General features: G+C 41.6%; 2 long non-coding RNA genes across 2 annotated transcripts in view; one reads left to right on the top strand and one right to left on the bottom strand.

The window, feature by feature from the left end:
- Positions 1-2,960: 2,960 nt before the first annotated feature.
- On the bottom strand, positions 2,961-3,343 carry LOC134192683 (uncharacterized). The gene is made up of 3 exons (XR_009971964.1): positions 3,268-3,343; positions 3,122-3,205; positions 2,961-3,052 (listed from the first exon to the last, which is right to left on the bottom strand). It is a non-coding gene; the product is annotated as an uncharacterized LOC134192683 (long non-coding RNA).
- Positions 3,344-5,879: 2,536 nt separating this feature from the next.
- LOC134192691 (uncharacterized) overlaps positions 5,880-7,500 on the top strand; it is a 1,901-nt gene continuing 280 nt past the window's right edge. The window contains exons 1-2 of the long non-coding RNA XR_009971965.1: positions 5,880-6,876; positions 7,466-7,500. The exon at positions 7,466-7,500 is cut by the window's right edge and continues 280 nt beyond it. This is a non-coding gene — a long non-coding RNA (uncharacterized LOC134192691). The remainder of the gene's footprint in view (positions 6,877-7,465) is intronic.

The following is a 7,500-nucleotide window of genomic DNA, read 5'->3' as shown; positions in this document are numbered from 1 at the left end:
ACGGACAAAGTACAGGAGAAAACCAAGGGTACGATTTGCAAGAACACGACTGCCTGCAACAGTTGGTTGATGCGAACATTTGAAGCATGGAGAAGTAATCGAAACAAGGATGCTCCACAAGAAGAGCACAGATCCAAAAATCATAGTGGTGGACTAAGTGATTTACGGAACCCAAACAAAAAAGTCACAAGGTAAATTATAGTCAAGCTCCAACATCACTCTGTAAGGTGATAGCATTTTGTGGTTTGTAGTTTATCAGATAAACTAATGAAGAAGCTGGTGACCGTTGCCACGTCAACATTTTGGATCTCTATCTTAGTAAGTTGCCAGCAGGATTTTCTCGAGAAGCCTTCTATTATAAACCTTTGTTATCTACACCTTCATTTGGTCCTTGGTATTCAAAGCAAGTAATCGGTCATAACACTTTAGCTACAATGATGAAAGTGATGACAGCTGAAGCTACCTGGTCTTCCAGTTTGAACCAACCACGCTCTTCGAGCTACTAGTGCGACAAGGCCGTTTCAAGCGGGAGTTCCTAAACATGTCATTCAAGGTAGAACCAGCCACAAAAACCCTGCAAGCACTGAGACAATACCAAGAACCATCAGAATTGCAGCAAATGGCAGCATGCAAAGTTTTGGATAATGGCCATGCACACACAGATTACACTGACGCAAAAGTCAAGGAGTCGGGAGAGACACGACGTAGTCAAGGTTGAACAGCCCTCTGAAACGGAAAGAGAGAATCCATTTGTCATTTCTGACTGCGTCTTTTACAAACTGTAGTACTGTGAACATTATTACTGGTAAAGAATAAGCTTGTAATCTAAAATAGATACGCCCATGTATTGATTGCTAGTTTGTCTTTGTTTCTGCTATTTTTGTTTTAATTAAGTTAGTTGTGTTTTATGTCAGTAAGCAGTATACAGATATTGACCGGTCAATATACGTTTATTGACTAGTAAACATACAACATGCGGTTGGGTTGCTATGGTAGGTGTGTAATATAACGAGAAAAAGAATCCTAGCAATGGTGGAATAAACACCCAAACATGCAACAATTCGATTTGATGGCAGACGTCAATGTTGTCATTACAGAAAATCAGACACTAATGGAAGATAATCTGGACGATGCACAAGCAATTCGAAAATGTCAAAAGAGTAGAACCTGTTCACAGTATAGCAAAAAGACCTATACAATGTCTACATCATCAAGAAGCTGGCTGTACTATCATCAGTATGTATGATACATTGGGTGGTACCAAAGCCAGAGTTGCTAAAGAATGTGAAGTGTCCCATCAGTGTGTACTGGACTGGGTTGGAAACAGGACAAGGCTGAAGAAATTTACAAAAATAGACATACACAATATATAACATGATCTATCTTGAAATACACAAAAGTCTGAAAAGACTTATACCCCGTTTACACGAGCACTTGTAAGCAGGCCAGCCCATGCTGGCTCAGTTTCTAGATTACGTGTAAATGCGGGCCGAGCTGTGATAGCTCGGCTCGGTATTTCTAGCCGGGCCAGAGTGGGCTGGCTCAGGTCAAGTAAATCGTGAAAAAACGTAGCGTGCTGGAAAACGAGCCATTCATGCTCATTTGGTACAACTGGCGATAGACCAACGTCTCGTCTAGATAGTAAAACATCTCGTACATGTCGTACGCATTTCTCAATCTGACTGTTGTAAAGCCATAAAGAAAAAATGCGAGTAGCTTGGCTTCTGTCCATTGCAAAAGTGAACTAATGCGAGCTATGTTAATCTCAAGTAACTGATGCAAGTTAATGACACGCATTGGCCATGTAAACACGGGCTGGAATACTGGGCTGGCAAGGCTCGACTCACTATGGGTGCTTCTGTAAACGGGGTATTACTTTATCAGACCCATATGTAGAATGTCTCGAAAGGGAGTCCGCTTGGGATAAAAGTGGATCCATTTAAAGTTGCTAGGAGAATGTATCCGGTTACAATATACAAGAATTGCCTGGCTTTGGACATCTGCAAGATTGCGAGTACCCACCACTACACTTAAATGTGTGCAAAATAGTAAATGCCAGAAACTGAGATGTAAATTACTGTGCTTTGGTCAAATCATATGAAGATAATAAGATAATACAAAAAGATAGACTAATAAGTTTGTTGTTATCATGTGGACATCATATCCTAATAGGATTGCCGTCCTGGTATTTCTTATAACTCCCTGTAGCCGGACCTCTAACTGCTGCGGGGAGGTTCATACAGACCCTGACCCCCTCTGTGTACAGACCTGTTTCTTTAGAAATAGGATTATACACGATACATATGTTAGACTGTTATGTTCATTGTATATATTTAACCCAAGGTCTGCATGAACTAGAATTACAGTAATAGAGCTGTGAATGGCAGCATCAAATGACTAAACAAATGGATGGCCAGACAATTGAAATGCAGTGCATGCACTAACTGTTATCGCTGGTGTTAATTTGCACGCCACTTGAGAGTGTTAGTCAATGTGCATGTCCAGCCCCATTATCACACTCTTGATGTCAATTAGCAGCCCATTGTACACTTGGCAGTCTACTCGCACGTGTCATTTCTTGCATGTAAAGTATAGCTGTTATGTGTTGCCAAAGAGAGCAGGCATGGGTTTAGCACTTTAGTGCTTTTTCACAATGTAAGTAGTGTACTAGTAGGAGTGTTTCACTACACATAAAACAGCTGCAACATGCTCAAGTCTAGTATCTAGGGAGGAATGATCACATCACCTCACTTAATATATTTATCCGGCACACTGGACCTTGGTCAACCCTGGCAAAAACCAGCATGCAACCAAATGTGTGGAAATACAGTACTTGGTCTCTCATATGTTCAACACACTGACAACCATTACAATCCCCATTCTAGTCTATCCTGTAGTCTCATCTAACCAACCCTCACATGTCATCTCATCAACACTCCACTTGACCTCTTCTCCCATACATTTTCTATCATAATGACTAGTACCTCAATAGATATATTCTACATCCATCACTCACCTGTCTTCCTGGAGGACCAGGAACTCCGGGAACACCCTACAAAAGACAACAAATGCTCATTTAATACAACTTGATCATTACAACAAGAGATCAAACACACACTACCGGTTCTCCCTTGCTTCCAATGCACTCCACATCAACAGAATGCGATGGCTGCACGCACAATGCCAAGATGACCAACACTACCAGCTGCAACATCACCAAACCAATGAGCAAATGATACAAGTTGAAAGTAATACAACAAGATGTACTTGCTTGTCCACTCATATCAGCAATGTTCCCACCTATTGTCTGTTTGCTGTCATGTCCGTTCATTTACACACTATCAATAGAATGATTAATCAGAGGACGGTCAACGTAAGTGTAAGTGATGTATAATCTATTTCCACTAACAAACATGACAGTCTCCACATGCTATTGCCATCCCTCTATGTCATCGATCAGCAGCAATGATGTAAATAAAGTGCCAATGGCTCCAGGAGACTAACTAAGTCAAATCCTCCCAAACATCTACAATATCTCATTTCCATTATTGCTGCTCTAACAGCAATTCTGTTCAACTTTTGCTTCATCCAACTCCATAAATTTCTTTCAAGTTGAAATTAAGCTGCAAGTTCAATATTCAGTCAATGGTGTTGATTTCATTTGTCGTTCAACCAGAAGTTGCTTGTGTCAAGAAGGTGTGGCATATTGTCTCAGGATAAATCATGAACATTAACAACAAAACATTTGTAAAAAATAAAGATAGAAATGTTGGATGAAAACGTAAGTAGATCGTTCCAGTCTTACTATTTGTATTCTGCGCCTAGTTGTTTTTACAAGTTAATATGTACTAAGTCTATGCTGCAGTAAATACATGTATATCAGCAGTTACACCTCGGGGTGGATTCATGGGTGGCTGGAATCATGGGTGAAGCTGGGGCTGAGGGAGCTCGGGCACCCTAACTTTGAGTACAACCTCTATTTTTGTAAGCAAACAGTACCCTCGTAGTTCATGTACTCTGATGTCCTTTCAAGCCCACCCCCAACTTGCGAGTTGCGCTCCACTGCCCTGACACCTAGAACAACAGTGAGTGAAATATCCAAGATTACTTTCTGAAGAATGGTCTAAATCAGTTGGACTGGCAGCACTACAACTCTGCAATTTGTGATTTAGGATGCTACTAGCACTCTTATTACAGCTGTGTTTATGGACATCAATAAATTGTTTGCCTAATTAACTCAAACCACACATGTGCTAGGGTTACAGTGGCCAGCTTGACGACTTGATGACTACCCGGATGTGGGTGGGTTGATAGACGGATGTGGGTGTTATTAGCTACTCCACATAGGTTGTTACTTACAGTAAATGATTAGTGAGAAACTATTACAGTCTGTGTGTGTGTGTGTATGTGTGTGTGTGTGTGTGTGTGTGTGTGTGTGTGTGTGTGTGTGTGTGTGTGTGTGTGTGTGTGTGTGTGTGTGTGTGTGTGTGTGTGTGTGTAGGAAACTGGTGTAGAACTAATAAGCAGTGGAACAACTCGATAGCAGCCATGGGTTTTAACTTTAGCACTTTAGTGCTTCTTTATTACCCGAGGCCTGGATATCCGGGCTAAGGGTATAGTAGTCGTTCAATGTGCAACCGTATTTATGCTCAATTAGCGCAGATGCAAATGAAGCTATATTCCGACCAATAGACGAGAAATGGTATTACCAACCAATAGAGGAACGTGATGTCATCATAATGCTCCACCTCTATTGTTTGGCAGCTGTGCTATGAGAATTCAGCCCGCTTTCGTCTGTCTTGTACATGGGTGTTAATTCCTTTGCTTTACGGGTTTAGCACATAGAAACAATGCCTACAGTCTACCTTTGCAGGTGCATGTTTTCCCACCAGCAACCAGGCGTCTAGAGAGCGAAGGTGTATCTGTACCTGACTTGTAACATTTTGCTTGTTCCACAGTGTTTCTGCATAGTTGTTCTGCAGTCTGACAGCTTGAATTTTCGGTGTACATGGCTGAGCAGCCGCAGTGTTGTTGCAAAAATTATTAATTAATGTCGTCTTTAACAGAAATTTGGTGCTCGACGGGAATTTGTGAAGGGGAAAGTGCATTGTCAATGGCAGAGTCTGTTTGTCAGACGAAGCGACTGACCTGTAAGTACGCTAGTGCGTCTCTATTCATTTTAGTTACAGTATCCAAAGTCAGAGCGAACAGAGATGCCTAATCTACAGTTGCACGTGCATGTTTTCCCTTGGCTCTGGCTCTTTGCTCTGGACTTGGCTCTGGGGTCACCTCATTAAAACGACCTAAATAAGTGCGGTTAGACAGCAAATGGGGTAGGCGTAACAACCACTTGAGGAGATTTCAATGATGTCAAATTCATGAGCGTTTGCGCCATGTGGTGTGCATGCAGCCAAAGTCGGAAATCTCTACCTTCCAGATTGGAGAGGATGGTCAAATTTTAGTTTTTAGTAATTATAAAGAGTATGCTTAGTGTCTTAACAAGTCTTAGTAAATTAACAACAGTGCATGCAACAAAACCTTGTCAACACAAAATTAAATTGTAATATCATGATTGCACCTAAATGACAATACTGTAAGCAGCAATTTCTCTGTACATACAAGATTGCACCCTCGGAGTTCCCAACAAACCAAGCATCCTTTTCCAATCTTGCGCTGTCTAGCTAGCTAATATGTACGTGTCTGTACGAGCAGCACAGTGAACAGTTTATCTTGCAAGGGTTTACACGTGAAATGTCTGTCAAGCCCATCCAAGTTCGTACAGTACGAAACAGTTAACTGCATGCTCAAACTAGAACATGTTCACATGAAATGCTTGCCTTCTGCTTAACAGCCAGCCATTGGTAGCATTCCTTTTGTCCTTCTCTTGACATCAACTAAACCAATCAACAAAGAAACAAGAAACCAACAAACACAAAGGAAAGTGCGCATGCTCCGTTTATTGGCTTGAAATTAAGAGACTAGCAGATATCCGGGTGAATTGAATGAGCAGGAAGGCTTAATGCTAAGCCGTGTGTCTGCAGTCCTAACAACTGGCAACGAGAATGTGTCTCCCTCGGGTCAGCGCTTTACTAACTTCCGATGAGAACTTGACAGATTTGGGCCCCAAGTGAGACAAGTGGAAACGCAACTTTGAGTATTACATTATAGGCAATGGAATAACAGGTGCGAAACAAAAACACTGTTCCCTACTGCATTGTACAGGACCACATGTCCAAGACCTTACATACCAGAAATAGGAAGTGAAACGGATTATGAGGATGCCACCCTGGCGCTCACCACATATTTCAAACCCATGGTTAACAAGTTCTATGGAAGATACAAATTCCGACAATTAGAGCAAGAATCCAATGAATCTATCGACCAGTTTGTAACCAAGTTACGACAACAAGCTGAGAGGTGTCCTCTGCTGATGTTGATCAAAACATTTTAAGTCAACTTATAGAGAGGTGCAGAAGTGCCAAGGTGCGCTTGCAGGTTTTAGAAGAAGGTGGCTCACGTTACAGTAGTTAAAGCTCTACAGCTAGGTTGTACTGTAGAGTCAGTCAGTTCCAGCACAAAGATATGTCAGGTTCATCAACGATCAACTATGCAAATCCCATCTCCAGAGGCAGACCATGCACGCATACAGAGTTGGAGTCCAGAGTCATTTTGCTACACAGTTTAAGACAAAGAGTACGGGACAAGCATCTGAAAGTCAATTTTGCTGCAGTTGATGTAGTCCGCAGCAAATATCCTGAGGACAGTGCTCACAACTTATCAGATGAATGTGTGTTTGCCGTGGACCAAGCAACAGCAATGGTGGAAGTGACTACTGGTAGAGTGCTAATCGGTGTTTAGAAGGAACTAAGTCAATATGTGAGTCAATTGAATTTCTCAGCCTATTAATTACTATTAATTACTATTAATTACTATTAATTACTATTAATTACTATTAATTACAGCCTGCACGCAAACCACGCTTTCTACCCAAGGCAAAAGAATGGGCATAAATCTGGAGCGTGCTCCTTTAACACAAGCTGTATACAGATGCTGTAGCTGCTGAAGTACTGCCCTGGGTCCCACGTTTGAGTTGTAGATTTAGACTAGACCCTTGGGCATGTAATGTGCAGTCTATATCATTATTACATGTATACTATATGCATATTTACAAATACCGTACAATAGATCTGGTAACTAATGGATTCGCTAGAGTAGAGCATGTTGAGCTGTCTAGGAGGTCCACTAGAGCACTAAAAGAACCGATCCATTAAATGTCCCAGGTACCACACACACACACACACATGCGCGTGCGCGCACATACACACACACACACACACACACACACACACACACACACACACACACACACACACACACACACACACACACACACACACACACACACACACACACACACCTAAGCAATAAGTTTTCATTATTTGTCAGTGTGTGCATGTCTTTGTAGGATGAAGAAGACTAATTACCACAGAATATCTGGAT

Source organism: Corticium candelabrum, chromosome 1, assembly GCF_963422355.1.
Source record: "Corticium candelabrum chromosome 1, ooCorCand1.1, whole genome shotgun sequence".
Taxonomy (NCBI): domain Eukaryota; kingdom Metazoa; phylum Porifera; class Homoscleromorpha; order Homosclerophorida; family Plakinidae; genus Corticium; species Corticium candelabrum.
This window is presented reverse-complemented; position numbering and strand designations above follow the sequence as displayed.